We start from the raw sequence: 22,537 nt of genomic DNA, 5'->3' as shown, positions 1-22,537 counted from the left end.
AAGATCAAGATTATCTTAAGGAAACTGAGTTTTTCTTCTTTTGTATTTCACCATAAAAGGCTTGGGAATCAAAAGTAACTGAAAAATTTCTGAATGCCATAGGAAGTAGATAGTACAGGTGCTTGCTGTTTGTCAGAGCACTAACAGCTCTGATGGTGTACGTGAAATTTTTAACTTTCATCAGTATATGAACAGCTAAGGACTAAAAGACACAGAGACACTAAACTATAATGCAGGAAAAGTCTCCTGGCAAATCTGAAATCCTACCGATGGTGGTTTACAATGAATCATGATTTTGAGTTACTGTTCAGTGGAATTCGTGCTCATGGGCATGCTTGGCCTGATATGTATGTGTGCATATATGGATATGTGTGTGTATGTATATATATATTTACACAGAAAGACCATGTAACTAGAGATTATATATGTATATATAGATAAATCTAGAAAGCATCTCTATTATGTAAATTAGAACATCATAAAATCTTTCAACTTGAACCATTGGTTCCATGGTTCTGAGCTCAGTACTGGTACATCCCCAGATATAATCTCTGCCCCAAAGCCCTCATGCTTTGGTTTGATAAAATGTAAAGACAGACTGAAGTTAAATAACCAGAAGGAAAGGGCTGTCTTTTTTCCCCCTGCGTAAGACTGAAGGAAGGAGTTATGTTGAAGTAACACTGGGCATGATGTGTTCTGTCTCACAAGACATGTTTCAGCTCTTAAGAAGGGTTTCTCTTTTATAAAGAGTCACTCCAGCGCCTCAATCCATTATGTTAAAGTTAGGTCTTTGATTTCTGTTTAAGTGTCTGGAGCAGTATCACCAGACAGATCTTGAGTAAACCAGAAATGGTTTTAGCAGATTTTACTGGTTTTATTTAGTCTGTGTGTTTATAAAAGGCAATATTTTCCTCTGCAATATATTTTTCCCAGCACATCTATATTGAATTGCACTTTTTAGACAATTTCTTGGTGGGGGGCAGGGGGAAGAATAATAATATAGTTTTAGGGTCTGAGATTTAGATTTTGTGTCAGCCACTTGGCATACTTCTGTATAAAGTACAAGAAAAAATTTAAATTTAACATGTAAACCTAGCTAATGAACCTTACATGAAAAATGTAATGCCACCTCCTACCAAATATATGGCACCTGAAAGCATTGAATCCCATAAAACACCTTGCTGAAAATAGTTAGGGAATTATAATGCATACTCAGCAGGCTTGCACTAAAGCACAATTTTCTTTACTATGTAAGCACTGAAGTCTTTTGCATAACACCCCAGAGACAACTCTAATACAGTCTCTGCCACCTATGGTTCACATCAAGATTGAGGTCAAGGTGTAGAACCATTTAACTTAAATCCCTACTCCAAGTTATTAGCTAGGAAGAGAATAGGAGGAAACGTGCAATGGAGATGTGTTCTACATGACCAGCATAAAATAACTTTTTACTTATAAGTGGTGATATGTAAACCAGAAAATGACAGCATCTTACAAGCCATTAGAATGTTTTAGCAGAGCTTCAGCTCTTTTCCTTATAGCCTGGATGAAATCATATAATTTAAGGAGGGAAAAAGAGTTAGAGATATTGTAAAAGACGATGTGTGTGTAAAGAGAGTTTACTAGTAACTACAGATAAGAGTCTGCTAAGGTTCTTTACATTAAACTTCTAATTTCATAGGTTTCTTTGTGTGACTATTAAATTCATTCACGTCTGTGAATTTAGTACAGTGTAGTGGCACAATACCTGTCCCCTAAATTGCTTACATTTTGTAACTACCTTACTTGCTATTTTGTTATTGTGTTTTATAACTTTACTTCTCTCTATAATTAATACTAAGTAGAAGATTAGAAGGGTACTGTGGATAATGGAGGATGATGGTGTAGTGAAGTGAAACAGGAGTAATTATCCTTTTCTTGTGTACTTATAAATCAAGCAATTGTAAGATATGTATTCCAAATTAACAAAATAAGTAATTTACTTGCAGAGGTGAAGCGTCACAAATTTCATCACCCTCCCTGCCTCTGTCCTAACCGCCCATATAATCTTCCCCAGCAAATTTTAATGGGCAAAACCAGAACTCTTAAATGGGACTCTATATGGGACCACAATGATAGGACTGCATACCATGAGAACTAGAATAATGCTTCTGATTTAGTTACATTGCAGTATACCAGTAAGGCATTGGACGTGATCAGCAGCCCAGCTGCAACTTAAGTATCACTGCTAGGCAATTTCCATTTCCAAACTAGCATAATTTTGAAAAGTTCAGTGCCTCTAAAGAATAAATGAAAAAGATCTTGTATACATCAGTCTGCTTGTACAATCACCTTCAGTGAAACGTTTGGTTAGTAGTGTATTCTCTTGTATGTGGCTATGACGTTACATTTGAGTTCTTCCAATGGCAAGTTCACTCACAAAAGAGTTTCCAGTGTAACACCTGGGCAATACATACTAGGAGACATTTATGTCTGAAGGCAGAAGTCAGCGGTTGATTTGGGGAAATTCTCAGCTTTCCTTAGGGGAAAGTTTTCCCAGGATTTTTTCCCGTTACCTCCAGAGGACACAGAATTGGCAGAAAGGAATCCAGGCCACTGGGCACTCCTCTTCAGACATAACAAGAAAGCTCCTAAACCTAGGATGAAGCTCCATTTCCTTGCAAAAGGTTGGAGTAACTTGCCTTCCTGGGAAGGCGAGGGGATGTGCGTGGTGCTTGTGCAGACGTGCAGTGTGTGTGCAAGGAAAGGCCTAGGCAGAAGTTCAGCAGTGAGAATCGGCATGATTGGCAGCATGATATGATCTAATTTGAAATGTAAGCACTTCTCTCAGTCTGTGTCATAAGTGAGTGTCATAAGCTATAGGCTCATAAGCAACACACTGTAGTTTCTTACTTCTCTCTTATTTTGATGCCCAAGATTGTCCCCTTGCTCTCCGTGCATGGGAGCGTCCCCGGTACTTACCATTGCACTGTTTGTCTAAAGGAAAAGGAAGGAGAATAGGTGATTTAGGATGGAAAGCCCATTCGGGGTAAAGGAGGAAACCTGAAGAGATGGGTTTCCAGTTGCTCGTGATGGGTACAGGAGGGGGCTGATGTTACTTCAGGCTCACAAATGTTACCGCTTCCCCTAGTGTCACAGCAGCAGCAGGGTTCCGGCACAGACAGAACAGGAGTGCCATTGCTGGTTTGTGTCCCTGACAACCCGATCCTAAAAATCTGCTGCTTTGTTTGAAAGATGGACTGGTTTGCCCCATTAGTGGAACACTCTCATCCAGCAAATCGGGCTAGAAATGGTGAGTCCTATATGACTTGAAACTGTATGTCCCTTTATGCAGCCTACTTCGCCACTCCTGTCGTTCAGCGTAGGTCCAGCAGATCGTTTATTCTGGGTCCATCACCACATACTCTTCCATAGCAGCTCTAATGTGAGCTCCTGGTAACAGCTGATCATATCAAACCTTAATGCCAATGAATACACTGCACTAGGCCTTTTTCTGGCCATCTGACCCAATGTGAATATTACTCTATTGATCTGTCTTTTGAGTGGTGTGAAAACAGTCATTCTGGGCTAATGCTGGGCCAAGAACAGTGAGGGATTCATAGTATGAGTCTCAGCTAGGGGTGACAACATTTTTCAATTTTACTGGACTGTTAAAATTTAATCAAAATTGGCAAGTTTGCACAGTTAAATGACTGAAAAAAAATTCCATGCTGTACCCCAGTCCAGCAAGAACTTATGCATGTATTTGCATGCACAGGGAGCAGTGTTTTCATGGAGATGAATGGGTTTTCTTACAGCAGAGAAAGCTAAGCACATGTGTAAGTCTTTGCAGAATCTGGGCTTCAGTGTCTTTCCACTCCTGAGACGTAATTACAACCTTGCACTGCAGTCACTGTTGAACGCTCACTTACTGAAATCAAACTAAATGAAGACATGCTGCTAGTGCCTAAAGGAACCCAGTTGTCTAGTTAGAGATGCTTTTGTCTGTCCTTAGGTGGCAACAACCATAGGTATGAACTGTGCACACCACTGACTTTTCTGCTCTATAATTTTGTAAGCAGATGTGCAAAGAGATGGATTGTTTGCAGTTTTACACTGGGCACTTCAAAGGTTACTGCACTTTACCTGTTCAAGCTATATATATGCCTATGTATACATGAGGCATGTTGCATAAATTACATACAAAATTTGACTAAAATTATATTCAATGGCTGAAAATGTTAATTTGCTAGGATTCTTTTTTTGAATAGCTGTGATTTGCTGAACATGACAGGTTTCCTTTAAAATATTTTGAATGATGCATCAGGTCAGTTGTCTTGATCATATCATGACTCATGATTGATACTCTGATATAATCTGTCAGTGTTACAAAATTTCTGATTATATCACTGTTTCACTTATTAAATTTTAAGCTCGTTCTATTTTTTTGTCTTGCTTAAAAATAATAGTGTGGAGAAACATCATCAAAGATTTTTTTTGTTAAAATCTTCCTTTTGATTCTGCTTTTAGTCTCTGTTAGAACTGTGCCTGCATCAGTAGTGTGCCAGATAGATACTGTCTCAAAGATCCAAATGAATAGTTTGTTTAAATTTGGAGAAAGCAGCTTTCCAAAAGGCATGATATGTGTTGTACATAGTGTCTTTTCAGTGAAGAAAAGAGGGAACCACTCCCATCTTGCAGTCAGTAGATGACTGCAAACTTAGAAAACAGTAGAAATGTACAGGAGAGACAAAAATGAATGAGCTGCATCCCATCTGTTTGTCCTTTTGCTACATGTGGTAATGGTCACTTATCTGACTACCTGTGGATATGAAAAGGCATTTGAAATGATGAAGAACTCTCTGTTCCATGGTAATGACAACAACCCGTGACATTTCTAACCTTACCAGCAGGTTAGAAACTATTTGTGTTCTCTTCCATTAAGAATTTTACCCCTTCTGACACATCTATTGAGTTCTGTTTGAAAGAGAAAATCACATTAGTATGACCTAAAACCACAAATGAAGACTATCTTCTCCCAACTAATTTGCATATGTTTAAGTATTTATGAGCCACCTGCTGGGGATATGAGTTGGTTATCAATCTAATAACACCCAACGTTCCTTGGAACTCTCTTTGTAAGCACCAAAGCATATATGCGTTAACACTAAATGAAACCAAGCAGCTGATAGTAAAATACTGAATACTTGATGTTTGTCTCTTTATTTTTTCCCCTTTTAATTTGAGTTCTGAAAAGTATCTGAACAAGGTAAAGAATAAACAGTCTTTATGGATCTCCCACCTGGAACAAGTGTGTAATATATTTCACTCAGCATGGTCTAATATTTTGCATCAGAAATGTCATTCTTCCTTTACAAGTAGGGCTATAATCTAGCTGTATATTTAAGGCTTACAGTGTTTTTCATTTAAGCATTTCAATAGACTCACAAACATTTATCCATATCCTCTGGATTTGCAGAGTTAATTTTGGTCATGTTGTTCTTTCTTTACTTTTATTTTTGTGCTATTGTTTTCAATTTCAAAGAGTAAGAGGTATTGCTTGATAACAAAGGCAGAAGTTAATACTGTTGTACTTAATATCCCTTCAGTGCCTACAATGTAAAGACTGCAATCTAGATGAAATTACTGTTGATGCTAGTGAATAACTTATTCATAGTTTTGCAGAAGGAGTTGTGCTTCCAACTTGAATGCCTCATGAGTTGTTTATTTTACATCTTTGGATGTAAATTACCAGCTATTTTAATCTAGGAATATATCAGAAACAGAGCTGTACAGCAGTCTGTTTTTCTGCAGCTTTGTCAAACTTACCGGTGTTCAGCCTATTTTCTGAAATTACATGGGTCAAATAGCAAGAAGATTGTTTAGAATATATAGAGAAAAATATATTGTGAGATCTAATTTAGTTTCTGGCCACTAATGACAAGTAGGGTCTGTAGTTCACCAAAATACTGTTACTGTTGTCCTTAGCAATCAGCCCTTACTTTTCTGTAGGAAAACTATAATGGATTTAAGGCTTTATTTCAGAATCCTATAAATCCTCTTATATCCAGAAAGAAACTGATTGTGGTAACAATAAGACATTTTTCATTGCATCATTAAAGTTGAATTTACATTACTGTGCATCAGATTTCATGTGCTCTGTATTGAGTAATAAACAACCTGGGACTGAAATAGGAGGAGAAAGGGGAAAATAGACATTTCAAACTATTCTGTTCATGTTGTTGGATTATTTCTTTTCCTCATTTTTCATTGCTCATTGCTACAGCCCTGATGTGAGATTGCCCAAGTAAATTATCTCATAAGCTATCCATGGACTAGATTCTAGTCTTTCGTGCTTCTAGTTTTGAATGCAAATAACTGAGAAGTTTACCTTGGAGTAACTGCTTAGTTTTTTCTACTTGACCCATTGTCCTCCAACAGATAAAAATGTCCTGGGAAAAAACAAGGATGATCACAGATTCTAAAGTCTTATGGAACAAGTTTACATGTGTGGTACTATGTCATATCACAGCTTTGCTAATCTTGCTGGTAGAATGGTGTTATCTAATTTCTGAAAGAAATATTGATCATAAAAACTGCAGAAGTATGACTTAAAAATAGTGCAAATTTTTATTTCTTCTATACTTAGGACAAACCTGGCAAAAGTCAACCAGAAATAACAATAGACATATAGATAGATGTTAGAAATTCTTAACAATTTAAAACTGGCAGTAACCTGGTAGAAGTTGCCACCTGACACAGAAGCATACAGAAAGTCTCTGTGTGGTTTGACATACAACATTGCTCTGAAGCCTAAATTGTATTTACAGTCCTTTAAATATCCTACTTAAAAGGTAGAAGAAGTATTAATAAATGAAAAGGTTTTTTCACAGTGTTTATCTGTGCTAATTTTTAGGTTCTTCTATGTCCTTGAAAAAATGCATTAAAATACAAATAGTTGAGCGAGTGAGAGAACAAACACTAGTTGTTTTATTTTGTGCCAGTGTTAATTCGTAAATATCTATATCTTTCAGTATGTATTTATATATTTATATACTTTTATTTACATATATATGAAGAAATGTAAAATATTTATTATCCACTGGACTAGGATGTACATGAGATTTATTTTGGCCTTTCACAGAACTACTGTGCTGTTGGAGACAAAATGGAAATTTAGGTTTTTAGAATTCATGATATTTAGTTATGCCTTAGTTCAGCAAAGCATTTACACAAGTACTTTACTTCACTGATTGCAGCAGAACCAAATTTAAGTAAAGTGCTTTGCAGAGTAGAACCACAGTTTCTTTAAATGCCAACATACCAGACAAATGTCATTAAAAATGCTGTTAGGAGAAGGAAGCTACCAGTGACAACAAACGATGAACAGTAGATAAATTGATATTTGTCATTATGAAAAATAACATGGAGTATTGCATGGGAAAAGAGAGGAATAATAGTGCACTACTTTAGGAGGAAAGGATACACAGGAGGTGAAGATACTATTTAGGTGTCAAATTAGGTAAGTTCAAAATAGTGGGTCTTGTAAAATGAAGTTTTTTTCAGGTCTTGTACAAAGTCCCTATAAAAAGAATGAGCCTTAATTGTAAGTAAATACCCTGTGCTACATGCCACTGCCTGATGTTAAGTGATGAGTCTTTGTGGTGCCTAGAGCTGCTTATGCTTCAAAGTCCAGAATGCAAACACATTGCTGAGTTACTGTGGGGTAACTTCGTGAGTAATTAGCAGCCTGCCAGCTGCTCTGACCTCAGTGTACAAGCTGTGCATAATTTTGCCCACTTGTATTTGCAGGATAACTTCCCTTTCATCAGTGGGTAAGCAAGCTCGCATCGAGATTACTGGAGAGTAATATGTATGTGGGCAAATCAGCTCTGTGAGCTGCTCATTCAGACTGTAATTTGCCCCATGTTGACATTTTTGTATATTTATCATCTGGAGTCACTCAGTGTTTTGTTTTATTTTATGACAAGTGATAAATCGGTTGATATTTTGTTCTATTTAATTTAAAAAATCATCATAAATGCATGTATTTAGGTGTTTGGAGACGTTTTATACAGTAGAAGGTGCATATAGCTAGTGAAAACTTTTACTACTTTCCTACCATCCTGGCTTGTAGAGCATGGGGCTGGCTATGAAGACATAAATAAAATGAATATTCGTAAGCAATAAATATTAATTACACAGGGCTTATGTTCCAGTGTGCTGTTGCTCCTAACAGGTCCCACCTGCATGGCAGAGTGCACTTGTTAAATGAGTATTGCTATTGGAAAAACACCTAGTGGGATTTCACTGGAGAAAACACTTTCATCTGCGGTAGATGTGTACAGCTTTTTGGCTCCAATTTGAACTAAACAGAATTTTTAAGTCTGAGTTTCTTCCTTAAAACCTGGTATGACTTGACTGATGCCTTTGATTCAAGGTATTCAGCATGCAAGTGCATGAACAGATTACCTGCTTGTTAGCATTTAAACCACACTCATAAAAGAAAGTTAATATGAGAAAAGGTCACCCAGAGGTAGTTCTTCTAATGTCCTCCCATGTATCTATAGAGAGGTCTTTTTTGCTTCTGTGTCTCCGACAGCAGACGTGCTACGGGATAGCTGGCACTGTATGCGGTGTTTGGCTTCACGGGGAGTGGTGAGGGGACTAAAAAGGCTGTGGTAGCCCATTAGCATGTTCCTAGTTGTCATGGCTAGACCTAGGTCGTATGTGAGTGTACTCCATCATATATATGTTTGTCTCAGAGCTTCTATTAAATTATAGAAAATAGTCCTTGGCAATTAAAGATAATTGTTAATAAGTAATTGCTTCAAATTTCCAGAGCTGTGGTGTACTAAGGGATTCAAATTCTAATATACACTTTTGGTTTGCCAAATTATTTGCTAGCTCAGAACTCCTCCTGGACAGGGGACAAACTGCAGACTGTTTCTGGAGCTACACTGAGCACATGAGTACAGGTTTACTGCAGTGTCCCATCTCCAACCTGCAGTGCAAAGAACGCGATGCTGCTCTGAGAAAGACTAGTGTTGATTTTGTCCTTTGGCCACAACAAATTGCAGAAGCATGAAGTTATGATGACAAAAAGCCAGCAAGACCACAAGAAGAGGCAAAAAAGTTGTTTTTTTTAAAAAACAACCAAAACGAAACCAAACCAAGACACAAAAAAAAACCCCAAACCAGTAAGAGGCCTAAGGACAAACATATGTAATTGAAAACATTTGGTGAACTAACTAAAATTAATACAAAAGGAATTAAAATCAAAAAGTTATGCTTTCTCCCAGGAAAACAGCCATGTTAGTCATGTAGACATGGCACAGAACAAAGGACAGAATACTCTGAAAATTTGTAGAGAGTCTGAAAGGTACCTCATCCAACCCTGCTCGGTATCTGGCAAGTTTTCTACCTCCTGTAATGTTTCTTTATTTTAATTTTTGTCAAAAATGAAAGCATGTCTGCCAAGCTGTTTTCATCCCAAAGCTCCCATGGCTCTACCTTTTTCAAACCTTTGTACTTTGATTAATACTTGCTTATTTCTGGTAAAGTACTATGGATCATAATTCAATAAAGATGGCATTTACTGCCATCTGTCCTGACAGTCTTTGAATAGAAAATGTGAAAGGTGAAAGGTTTACTGGTAGGACTTATTGCCTCAAGCATACAGCTGGAACAAGAAGCATTAGATATGGTACACAGTAATCCTAAGAAAAAATGATCTGCTTATTTCCCAGTCTTCTCCAGAGCAGCCGTACCTTCTCTAGGCGACCAATACAGCTTTCCCTAAAGAGGAAAACACAGCAACATCAGGCTGTAGTCACTGCTTGTCAAAACAAGTGCCATAATCAGAACTTGCAGAGTGCTCAAAGACTCCACCATGATTCCAAACTGTTCAATCACTGTTACTCATTAGAAGGAAAACGAGGAAATATTATATGCCTTAATGCATATTCTGAAAGGTGGGCAGTTTTAATTTCTCACCTCTCTATAATACATAATTGTCTTTTTCTGGCAATTCACTTGAAATATTTTATTTTAAAACAATAATATTTTTATGTATTTATTTAAAGTATACTTAACAGCTTTTTTAATTATTGGTAAAATTCATTGAAACTGAATCGTAGGATTCTTATTGTAACTGAGTAGGATTGTAGAGCTGTGATAGATTAGCCAAATAATTTTTATGTTATAGTGTATATGGAAATAGCATTAGAGTTTAAAAGAGAGAGTGGAGATTTCTGGTAGTTTTAAACCAAAAAAAAAAAAAAATGCAACTGAGACTCGATTTTTAACCACTTGATTTTTTTTCTAACACCACCTGTTTTAAGTATTAGTCTGGTATGAGGCAAGTCTGGTTTCAAACTCCCCAGAGTTGTTTTTTTTAAAAAAAAACATGACACACTGTTCTCAAACGATGCTGCATAAAAGCTTATGTCATTACTTTGTTAGAAGTAAAGAAATCAAAAAAATCAAATTGTAACTTTTAAAAGCCAAAATACAAAACATACTGCAATTATTTTCACCACACTATAAAACAGATGATTGTAAGTATCTTGTTTTTAATTATGGCTGGACATGGCTAATAGAAGCTGGAGAATAATACCATTCCCTTTTCAGTGACCTTCTGTTTCCCACAATGGGAAAAATATTGATTCCCTTTCCTATGTTTTTCGTACAGTTCAAGACAGCATTAATATGATTTACTCATCAGAATCCCTGATGATGCTGTCAGTGATATCAGCTTGATTCTAGGAATAGGGCCTAGTCAGATCAAAGGTCAGGTAGTGAATCTTGAGTTGAGGTTTCTTTTCTAACTATCTATGAAACCTGTCAAATACCCTGCGTTTTATTGTCAGTTGTAAGTAATTGTCAGTCTACACTATCTGATTGGCCTTTTACATGATATAAATTGGTGCCTCTCCTGAGCCTCAATGCTATGGGAATTCTTAGAAAATCTCATCCTGAAACCAGATCCCTTTTTGGGGTGTACTTACCCATATAGTCCCACTGACCCTAAGGAGGATGTGCACTTGCACAGTGACCTGCCTGTGCAAAATGAGCTGCCAAATTGCGTTCTCAGATGATAGGATGTTGAGCGTATTCTGGAATTACCTTCCTCTTTCACCACTTTATATGCAGTTTAATCTCTTGAAGGAATGCAACTGAAGTATTTTCAGGTTATTGGATGACAGATGCTGTTTATTAAATATGATACATGATGCATCTCAGTCGTACAGCCTACAACTAATAAAGAGGGGATAACACAAAGGACAGGGATACACATGTGTTGCAGAGGCTGTGGTCTAGTGTGTTGTGTTATATGGAAAGATAGAATGCTTCACGCCCTTTATCAGCTCTCCTTAATACTTAACTGCTTTATTGCTTTGTGATCTTTAAAGGTTAAATTTTTAAGGTTCCAAATCAAGCTGCTTTAGGACAGGGTGAAGCTTAAGTTGAAACAAAGATGGACATTTGCTTTGCATTAGTCGTCTTTTCTGAGTAGCTTGTGTACCTTTGAGTTCGGGATCAGGTCTAGGCAGTAATCATTATGTTACAAAGGCTTCTCTGGTAAGAACAGACAATGTATGAACTGTAGGCAGCAGCGTTTAGACCATGTTGAGGCCTGATGTAAATGCAGCTTTGCTGATGTCAGTGGAGTTACATTTGCTTGCACTAGGTCTTAATATAGTTCTCCGACTGCAGGAAGCCTTATGGATGTACTGAATGCTGCATGGTAGCAATAAGTAATGGAATTCACTCATACAAAGTGTCTTCCATCTGAGGATCCTAAAGCACTTGGCAAGCCTGATTTTTCTTTCGTGGGAGGGAAAAGAATTTAAATGGCTACACAGATATGTGTCCTTTGCAGGAAGGATTATGTATTGCAGGGGATGGGGGGTATTGTCTTTTTAAGAAGTAATGATATATTTAGACATTAATGGTATAATTTTATATTGTCAAGAGCTGAAAATTTTCTGTCCTGCCCAAATGTATTTTGGTAAGATGATCTGTGGTATACATCAGTTTGCAAACAGCATGAATATGTTAGCCTTTGCTGCTTTATCCTCTGCCAAAAATGTAGAGACGATAGCATCTGTTTCCACTACCCACGCTATCCAAATCATTAAAAACTCACAAGAGCTGGAAATGAAGTTCTGAAAGCTTTCACATGTCTGTCTTTGCTAGGAAAATCACTCTCTTGTAACCATGTGTTCAGCAAGTCTTCCTTGCTTGTGGTCCTGAATTTCAGGTGATAATGAGCAATGTCTGGAAAGGTAGGATTAAAATTTAGGAAATGACAGATTTCAAAAAAGTCCTGAGTGCATAATTTAAGAAGTGCTGCTTCAGCAAATTTTGAAATAATAACTACACTTTTCTTTCTTTGATGCAATGAGATATGGAAAGCACTTCAGAAATATGGGTAGCTGAGGATGGGTAACAATTCACACTTGGGTCTTGGTCGTATGGATCCTGGATGCCTAAATGAGCGACAAGTTCTCTCCAGTGCTGAAAACCTTCTATTACAAGTTTGGTTTAGAACATATGAAGGCTTGGCACTGGTTCATTTTTTTTCCATATAGTTTGCTAGCAGATATTAAGAGCCTTCTAAAACAACCAGTGTACTACATTTCCCTTTCTTGTCTCTTTCCCACACTCCTGTTTTTTCTCCCGTACACCACTGATGGGTTCTAGGTAGAAAGAACTCTATGTACTGAATTGACCAAACTACAGGAAATAGTGGTCACTTACTTGTCTTTTCTTATTACTTTTTAAACCATATTGCCCCTACACAATGCAGAACAACTTGAAAATATTAAGGAAACAAATCCAAATTGATGTCCAGTTGTTTCACTTTCTTCCATCTCTGCTGCAAATTCTGTGTTCTGCTGTTGCAGAGTCTGGTCCCTTATTGTTAGTATCAATAACAGTGCAGATAATGATTTCTGAGCAAGCAGAACTAGCTTGGATTCTGTGGTCTAAGGCATAGAATTTAAAGATACTAAGTGGCAAAGAAAGCACATCATTGGTCCTGTGCAATTAAATGCACAATAACCTTTTTAAAGTTGTCTCAGTAGTTCAGTAGAATGGGAAGTAGGAGGTTAGTGAAGAAAGCTACAAGGGGGATCAAAGTGTAAGGATATTCAAGAATTCGAGGAGCAGAGAGCCAAATGAGAAATAATGACATTAGACAGAAGCTTGAAATAGCCAAACTTGGGGAAGTCAGAGGACTTTAAAACTGAAATTCTACTAATGTAGTATCTACATCTTTTTAAATGTTAAATATTTTGGTTTTATTCTTCTTCTGTGCTCATAGGACGATTTGAACCCCTTTAAAATCCTTAATGCTATTTCTTCCTGTCCTTTTTCAAAACTGGCAAAATTTGCAGTTACATAGAGACTTTTACGTGGCTTTCTTCTGTGTTTGAAACTTGGTAATAGGAATAGATTATATGGGCATGTTAACTTTGTTATATTAAGCTATTCTTTCATGACCTCTATCTTTTGATTGATTAACAAACCATCAAATGACTTTCTGATAAAATTAAAAAAAGGTTCCTTCCAATCTGTGCAGAAAAAAAATCAACACCTCCCCGCACCATTTGTGCGCAGCGGTGTGGCCTAGAAAGTGCAGATATGCTGACTCCTGCCATTAGAGCCTATGCTTAATATTATAAACAAGTATGTTTTGTCAGGTCTGAAATAACTTCTGGTGTGAGGATTTAAAGCTCCCAGTATCTGTCTTGGGGCTTAGCTCATTTCCGTACAGTGTGAGAAATTCATTGTTTTTTCAGTTCCAATTTCATGAGTAAGAGGAAAATACTGCAAGGCTGCTCCTGATTCTTAGTGGGAAAGCAGAAGCAGTCTGTTGTGCAATGTGCATACGTGGCCTCAGGGCTTCCAGACTTCCTAGTCAATTAAAAAGTTTTTAAGTTGAGCAAGTTCTGTCCCTATCAGTGACGATGCAGGATATCCCTGAGTATTCAAAGAAAAATATCTCTCCAGATGAATCACATATTTAATATATTAGTTAAGTGTTTTTTTCTATAACTTAGAGAAAAGCGCTGGTTACTGGTGTGATAAGTCACATGATCAAAAATACATGTTTCTTGCTGAGCTTGTGTTATGGGGCAGAGCCCTAGGAACGACGTGGCGCTGCCCTAGCAGCAATCCTCCAATGCTGGAACATCTCAGGCCTCTGTATAACTGTCTTCTAGGTAATTTCCTGGACTACATAGTAGACTTGCCTGACTTTCATATACCCTCAAATTAGAAGCCTTTTGGGGCTTTTAATGTTGAGGCATAGCAAGAAGCTGGCCTGAATTTTGGCATCACGGTTGTCTTTTGAGGGAGGGGTTTTGGAATTAAAAATGGTCATATCTCTTTATCACCCATATGTTGTGCAGCAGAGCAGGAGCCTTAAATCTGGCAGTGATGGCTCCTACTCTTCCTCCCTTTCTCAAGAAATCTTTAAGCAATGTCCCACTGTGGTATCTGCTACTATGTTTAACAACATTGTAATAAGTTTAAAAGCTTGATATTTCTGCTAATTGTATCGTGAATGTAGCCAACAATACTGATATTTTATTTGTCACAGGTAGGCTCTAGAGTTAATTCTTCTTTGATTAAAAAAAAAAAAAAAAGGTTATGTAATAATGCATACAAAATGAATAAACCTGCCCATTTAAAGTGTATGAAATGTCTGAAGACGTCATACTGATCAAATTACAAACATCAGACTGTTGAGCTGTGTTTCCTTCAGCTATATCATTGAACGGATGTTCGTTCACAGGTTTCAGACCTGTTACTGTATTCAGTGGGCAGATACTCTCGCATAGTTTGTTCTGAATTTCTGCCTGTGGAGACTATGTACAGACACCTAAAGTTTCCTTAGGCTCATGGGAAAACATTTTTCATTGTGCCCTATCCCAAAAGGAAAATTCAGTCCATTTTTTGTGTAGTTTTAAATCTTTAAGATAGTTATGACTGACAGAGAATATAGCATTGGATAGAAATATGGAAGCATTTGGGGCAAGAGACATTACTTGTTCAATGGCTTAGGAAAGGTGCGCAATATCTTACAATATATAAATGATGGAGTGAAGAATGTAGATGGACCTCTGCTGCACCTCACAGTGAGTCTTTGCAGGGAATTTCAGTTGCGGACAAGCATAACTCCCTGCAAAATATCCTGAAAAGTCAGTGTTACAGAAATGCCAAAAGGGATTTAGTAGACACTTTAAAATTGAGATGAAACAATTCAACAAATTCTTCTCCAACTTCTAAATAGCTTGTGGATGCTTGGAGAGGTAAAATCATCATTGAAAATAAAGTTTTTTCCTGCTGTAGTGAGTTGCCATTATGAACATGTTGCCATCTGCTAAAGCAATTAAAACCAAACAAAACAAACCAAGAACACAATTTTCCTTTTTCATATTGAGAAATTAATATTGAAAATGTGTATGCAGAATAATGGGTTAAGGTAAAGAAAATACGTTCACGTTGTTCTTTTGTAAAATACCAGACATGCCCATGACTTATTGGTGTGAAACGCTGTGTGTGTCTAGTATGATGATGTGGTAGTCTCAGAGATAGCACGCAATGTGGCAGTTACCATGGTAACATGATGTTTTTCATTGAAGAGCCATTAAAATGGTGGCATATAAATAACATATGTACAGTACATTGTCTTTGAGAGAGCTGTTCTTGTCCAGGGATTGTAAGCACATGCTTTCATTCCCTTTTCTTTTTTTTTTTTTTTCCCCCACCTCCATATCCAAATTCTTTCATATTTTTTATGTCATATGATCAGCCTGCCTCATGTTTAGCACTTTGCCTCTTTGAAGCTGTAGTGTTGCAAACCTGATGTGGTGCAATAAGAGGTGACTGAATAATGTGCTTGTTGTTAAGGACTCAAGACCAAAGGAAGTAAAGTGGGTGAGACTCTCATTCCACAGCTCCTAAGTGTGACAGTCAGTTAAGACTTGCTCAGTTAAGGGTACGAGCTTCAAAAGTGCAGAGCAGTTTGTCCCAGTGCATGCTTAAATGCTTTATTGTGCTTAACTTCAGGGACCAAAGTAATTCAGTGGACTTCAGTTAGGTAATTTATTGAATTAAAGCTTAACAAGTGTTGAAATGTTTTCCTGAGCTGGGGCTTAGCGGTTCAGATCCATGTAAGATCAAGTTACTATGTATTTGTAGAGACCAAACATTGCAGAGACTGTTCCCACTTCTACACCTGTTTGGAGAAGTCAGCAGGGCTAAGGCAGCAAAGAAGATAGGCGATTCCACTGCAATGCCATCAGTAGTGAAGGCAAATGTCTCTTTTTTCTGGCGGTTCTGCTATCCAGAGCCATGTAGTGCGGAAGCTGCAGTTTGTACTAGAAAGTGAAGAACTGTAATTTACGTGGGAAATTTGTGGAGCTGTAAAGTTTACAACGTTGAATTAAAATTTCCTGAGATTACCATGACATACATTAACTAAAAGAACCATTGCTCGCCTGCCTGGGGTAGCTGGTACTGTGAAAGGTGGATTTTAGACCTTTCAATATTGCTCACTATCCTGAAAAAGAAATAAAATATACTGAGGGAGGAGATGCATTTATAGACAATTGTAAATGAAATGATAAAGCTCTCTCGAACTGTTGAAAGTGAACTGCTGTAACAAGAATGATATCCTAGTCCTTCATCAAGCCCTTGCTGTATAAAAGGAAGAATAGTGTAACTGAGGCATATGTTTGCTGAGACTGGTGTGGCATGAATTAGAGAGCCAGTAGCAGGATTTTTTGCCATACTCTGGTGTACATTCAGGCAAGTGACTTACACCATAGAGTTACATTTGTAGTGGTAGGTGTAGTGATCCTACTTGGTAAAGCCATACACTGTGCCAGCTCCTCTACCATCTAGTGGCTAATTTATTCTTTCTTTCCAAAAGGAAAACCAATGGTCATGTCCTGGGAAAGTTCAGCAGAAACTGAAATTTAATACAGAGTAACAGCACAATCCTTGAACTCAGTAGTGCGTGTAGCCAAATACCAACCTAATGCTTCCTCTGATTCCCTTACTGCCACAAGAATTCTTGTGTTTGCTGTTTATTTTGATTTTTTTCTTTTGTTTTTTCTTCTTTCCAAACACTCATTTTCAGAGAAAAAGTCTCAGTAGCATATCTGAAGAATAAATACTTGCACAGACAGTCACCAATGTGCAATAGGAACACTCACTAATCTAAAACATTTAAATCCCAAAGTTCATGTTAGGAGAATTCTACCATCAATTATGCCAAATCACTTTGGTGCAGCAGAGGACATAAAGGAAAGAAATGAAAGAGCTGTGGCAGAATCTTGTATGGGTGAGTTGTGGCACCCAGGAAGACAGCATCTGGGTGGTGCTCATCATTTTTTTATATAAGGCACTGAGGAATAAATGGTTGTCTTGCAGCTGCAAAGAGGGTTTAGCTGCTGATAGTGAGAAGTACGTAATTCCCAGAGGACAGGTCTCACTGGAGATGGGAACCTGCCTTTGAATTTTCCTGTCCTGCATTAGAAATTAAAGCCAAGTTTTATAATAATCAGCTATGGAGTTGACTTGAAATGACTGCTCAATTTCATTGATTCAAGGGCTGAAAAGGCAGTGTTTACTCCAAGGAATGATCAGTCTTAGTATTCCTGTAGGAAGTAGTTTGTCTTGAAAATTATGTTCTTAGCAATAGTTTTATTTCCAATTCTAAGAACAGAAGGCTGAGAAACTTCTGTGACAGTGTGTGATAAATATGGGCAAACGCTGAATTTCTATGATGGTTCTATGTATATGCAGTCAAAACAAAGCTATACATTGAAAATCTCAGGCATTATTAAGGTTGTAAATTCAATAATGTAAGAGCTGGAACTCAAGGTTTGGAGGACAACCCTAACTTGATATCAGTCTTGTATCAGAATTAATGTAATCTGATAGTGTTTTTAATAACTTGATGACTATTTTTCTTAATATTCCTCCTTTGTGTATATACACCATAAATTTAGCCCTACTAATACTGCATTCTTGGATTAATGAAGAAGCTAAAGTGGAACAACCCTTTATTCATCTTTTCACAAGAAGGGGAATAATTTTCATCAACCTCCATCTCAGAAAAATCTGGATGACTGATACAGGTATATAAGGTATGTCTCCATCCCTCCTAGATGAACAAGTGATTGTCAACCTCTGTGACAGAAGCGTGAGTCAGTAGGATTCAAGTGAACTGGGCTAACTCTTGAATCTGCCACAGCATCACTGTGACAATTGGTATTCATTCAGCTCCTGTCTCTCTGTCAGACGGATGGTAGGGAATAAGAAACGTTGGGAAAACGGTCTCCCTATGCCAAAGGTGTTTCAGGATAATGACAGCAGAGATCATTGAATGTGAAGTTACACTGTGCCAATGTTGTTGCTTTTCTGTAATGACATTCAATAGAAAAAAAACCAAAACCAAAATATTCATTAGACTAATTAGGGGCACTTATCTTCATATATTATCTTCATAATCCCCTATGAAATCTAGTAATGGTTAAAAAAACAATTCAAACTTTTTTACTGTTGAAAAAAAATATTTTTCTAATTGCAGTGTTTCACAAATCTGTCTTTGACTGTAGCATCTGTCCAAATGAAATTCCAGTTAACCCAACCTGTAGCTGAGATCAGCAGCTACAAGATCCCAACCTACTCATTCCTACATACCATATTTAAAAGTCAAAATAAACAAGTAATAGGAAACAGAAATAGATGTAGAAGTTTCAAATAAACAAAACAAGCGAAACAAGTAACTAGCTGGTGATGTGTCAGTTACCTAGGGCAGCACATGATATTGTGCAGCTGCAGTCATCTCTTGTTTCTGTGCTAAACCAGTCCTTCCTCTGCTGGCCTGTGCCAGGTCCTGCACTAGCCACCGAGGTGCATGGAACGGCTTTGCTGTGGGGTCGGTACTGAACTTGAAGGGCCACGAGAGCAACAGTTGAAGGCAGTGCACAGGAGGCAGCAAAAGGTGCTTGGCCAGGGAGGGTCCTTCCCTTTCATCGCTCCTTGGCTCTGTTCTGCCTGTATTTGTTGTTTTCACGTGCCCTTTTTGCTTCCACTGTGCTTCTGTGTCAATGCTTCTTGGTTTGGGCAGAGTTTTTAAATGAGTAGGGGCTACTGGAGCGCCAGGCACCCATGGGAGTTCGTTGATGAGTGATACTGTCCCATGTTACGTGGTGTGCTGTGGCTGAGCTGCTCACTCTCTTTGAGAGCATCTTCTGCGCTAGATTTTCCCTTTGCTGTTTAATCTGTTTCATTGATGTTGACAGCAGTAATGTATGTATATGGGACATTATAACCTGGAGCTTTGATATCAGTCCTCTCTCAGTTTTGCTATGCGCTCCTGCTACTATTATAATGGCAAAATTATCCCAGGATTCTGCTTCTGGTTATATATTTCTGTTCTCTGGCTTTGTCTTTGTAAAGTCACATTTGTATTGATCCTTCCAACTTATTTATAAAAAGGCTGTATAATTTCCCTTCCTTCCACAAGCTTTTTCTGATAACCAGCTTCAAGAGAAAAGCTAAAAAAGAACTATTGTATTTTTCAGATGAGGGAAACCTGTCGTTTATTTTTAAGTGTGCACACCATACTTTCCATACATCTCCAGTAACTGGCATTAAAAATTTCATCTTAGAGGAGACTTTAGGCTCCCCAGAAAATGCAGGCTTTGTAGAAGGCGTTTGTTTTTAAATCTGACACAGTTTGCAGAGAGCTTTCATTTGCCTATCATCTAAACATATTATGACCATTTGTAGTTGCACAAAGCAATGAACAATGAAAACAATGTTTTTTAATTTCTAACACATTGGATTTAATTTTAGCACATGACTTACTATGTATAATGAGTACAAGTCAAGGCAGTTAAGGTGTACATGCTAACAGACCCATGTTTTACATATCTGTGGTGGCTGAAGAAATGTGAATGTTTCACGGAAGAAAGGATAAATAATTACACATATACATACTTAAAACCCCCACTACCTACACTTTGGTATCCTATGAATAGGAAAGCACAAGTAAGATGTTTGAATGTAGTACAGTCCTTGAACCTGATATACACAGAAAAAAGAACTTCAAGTTACCTCTTCAGAGCAAGGCAGAAAAGGTATTTCTCTGTGGCATGGTGTTGCTTAATGGAATAATTTAAATTTAACTTTAGCTTCATATATTCCAGTCATTTCAAAGATGGATGAGAGAAATTTATTTTTTTATATGTTTGCTACTGCTGGTTATGGAAAAAATGATATGCTGTTTATATGAACAGATAGCATTTAACTTTATTTTCTTCAGTCCTTTTACTTCTTTATTGCCAACAGAAATATAGGGTATACTAGGCTTTTTCTGGTCTAAATTGGACTTTTTTCTTTAGCTGCATGCTCCTTGTAATGCAAAACAGTAGGCAGTGATCCATGCAGGCTTCCGTTTATAATATTAATTCAAGCCATGTTCCATGCTAATACATCTCATTAATATTAAAGCAAGAAGTGTAAGACTGGTGAGTGCTTAATCATTTGCAATTAGCACCTAACAACCAATTCAGTAGAGGGCTTTTAGAAGGAAAAAAGTATGTATGTGGAAGGGGAAAGAGGGGGGAGCAGCATTTTGCTAAATGCTGGTTGATTTAACTTAAAGTATTTAATACTGTGAAAATTTAGTAATTAGAAGAATTCTTGTCACCAGACAACTTTCCCTTAATTGATCATTTTAAAACAAAACAAACATAAACCCCCCTTAGAAAAGAGAGCAATGGCAGTGTAAACCATAAAGTGCCTTTACTAATTTAGTTGAGGATTGTTCTTACTGATTAGTTCAATCATTTAGGATTATCTGAAGTTTAATCTGCTCAAGGCAGGAGCCTTGTCTTTACTAAAATCCAGAGCACCATACTCAACTTGTTGGGTTGTTTATGGATGTAGAAAGGGAATCTAGTGAGCATGCAGCTGAAGTCTCAATCAGATTGTTAAAATACTGATCTACAAAATCCAGTGAGAAAAAAAGCTTGTTAGGTATTAAGTGAATCAATTTCTTGGTATTCTTCACATGAGTCTGTGTAGTATTTTGTTGTATGGCTGCTGTTCTTGCATCTCAGCAGCCTGAGGTCACTTATCAATTAGAATTTATCTGTTTGGGAAACAACTTTCACAGGTGGAGAGTCACATAGTTAAGATTCAAAGTGCCTTTAGTATTGAGAAAACTTGCATCCAATAATTATCAAGTAAATATCAACAAATTATCTCTTTGTCTTGTCTGCCATCCTAACTACGTTTCAGGGCCTCCCTGATGCTACTTGTCCAGTTGTGTTAGTATCTCCTACAGCCTGACTCTTTTCTTCAAACTGTCTTTTTTGACAAAGGGTGAATGAATGATGCTCAGAGACAGGCTTTGAAAGCAAGACACTTATCTCTGTTTCTGGCTTAGCTTTCGACTTTCTGTGCTGCTTTGTCTAAGAGTTAACACTTTCAATTCAAAGAACCCATATATATAATTAGAGAAAAAAATGCATTTCTTCTAACTGCGGATTAGAGTGTTTGTTCTTAGGAAGTGGTTGTGGTTTTTTTGAATAAGTTTGCTGTATACATATATAGTTACGCTATGATGAATCATAGACAAGAACTACTGCTACATGCTGATGTCTGTAAAGAGCAAACCACATTGTTGAGGTAGAATTAGCTTTATTGTCAACAACTTTGAGGAGAATTACGTATAATTTCACATATTATGAGAAATCTGGGGGGATTTACTGTGTGGATAGGAGCTAAGATGACTTACCTCCCACATCTCTCTTCTTCTCTCCATCCCTTGTGATTGCCTGGCCTGGTACTCTGCATGTTGTTCTTATTTTATGTTTTCTGTTATTTTCCTTTTGTCGTGGCAGTTTCATTCTTTTTTTCAATTACTTATGCCCTATCTGTATAATAACCTCAGGGTTCTACAAATTTTTCTTTATGCACTGCTCCCCACATGCACAACCTGACCTGAGAAGAAACAACCACTCGCAGCTCATTGATTCTGGAAACTATGGAGCAGAGCCTATATAGGAACAAACCTTACTGTACAGAATGGATCCCATTCCCTCGCTGACCCCACTTATGCCAGCTGTTTCCAAACAGTTGTTATGTATTGGCCAGCTTTCACCTATAGGGTAATGCCTGAAGAAACGTAATGGCTCTCAGAAGTTCTATGTCCTGCTTGTCAGGGAACAGGAACACTTTCAGGAAGGTCTGTACTTCCTTTGCTCTCACAGTTCTTCCAGTGTAGAGATGTTGAGTAGTATATTTCAAATACAGTGGTCCAAGCTTTGACAGATAAAAAGCTAAATAACAAAAACCTGAAAGTGATGGGGAGAGCAAAGCTTACAAATAATACTGTGCAGAATATATTTCCAGATTATTACTATAAGAAGACCGGAGAGCCATAAAATTCTAGAAAACAGTGAAAGGCTGTGATGTGAAACATTTGGAGGCTTAAAGGAGAAGGATCTTGTAATGGCAG

At 37.5% G+C, this 22,537-nt stretch overlaps 1 long non-coding RNA gene across 3 annotated transcripts in view; it reads left to right on the top strand.

Moving 5' to 3' along the window:
• The window catches only part of LOC308071369, a 300,702-nt gene that overhangs the window by 19,245 nt on the left and 258,920 nt on the right, over nucleotides 1-22,537 (top strand). For all 3 annotated transcript variants that reach the window (XR_013931118.1, XR_013931119.1, XR_013931120.1), the window contains exon 1: nucleotides 1-22,537. This exon is cut by the window's left edge and continues 19,245 nt beyond it; it is cut by the window's right edge and continues 73,608 nt beyond it. This is a non-coding gene — a long non-coding RNA (uncharacterized lncRNA).

The sequence above is a fragment of the Falco punctatus genome, assembly GCF_963210335.1.
Source record: "Falco punctatus genome assembly, chromosome: 11".
Classification (NCBI taxonomy): Eukaryota; Metazoa; Chordata; class Aves; order Falconiformes; family Falconidae; genus Falco; species Falco punctatus.
The sequence above is the reverse complement of the archived record's forward strand: the minus strand, read 5'-3'. Positions and strand labels throughout refer to the sequence as shown.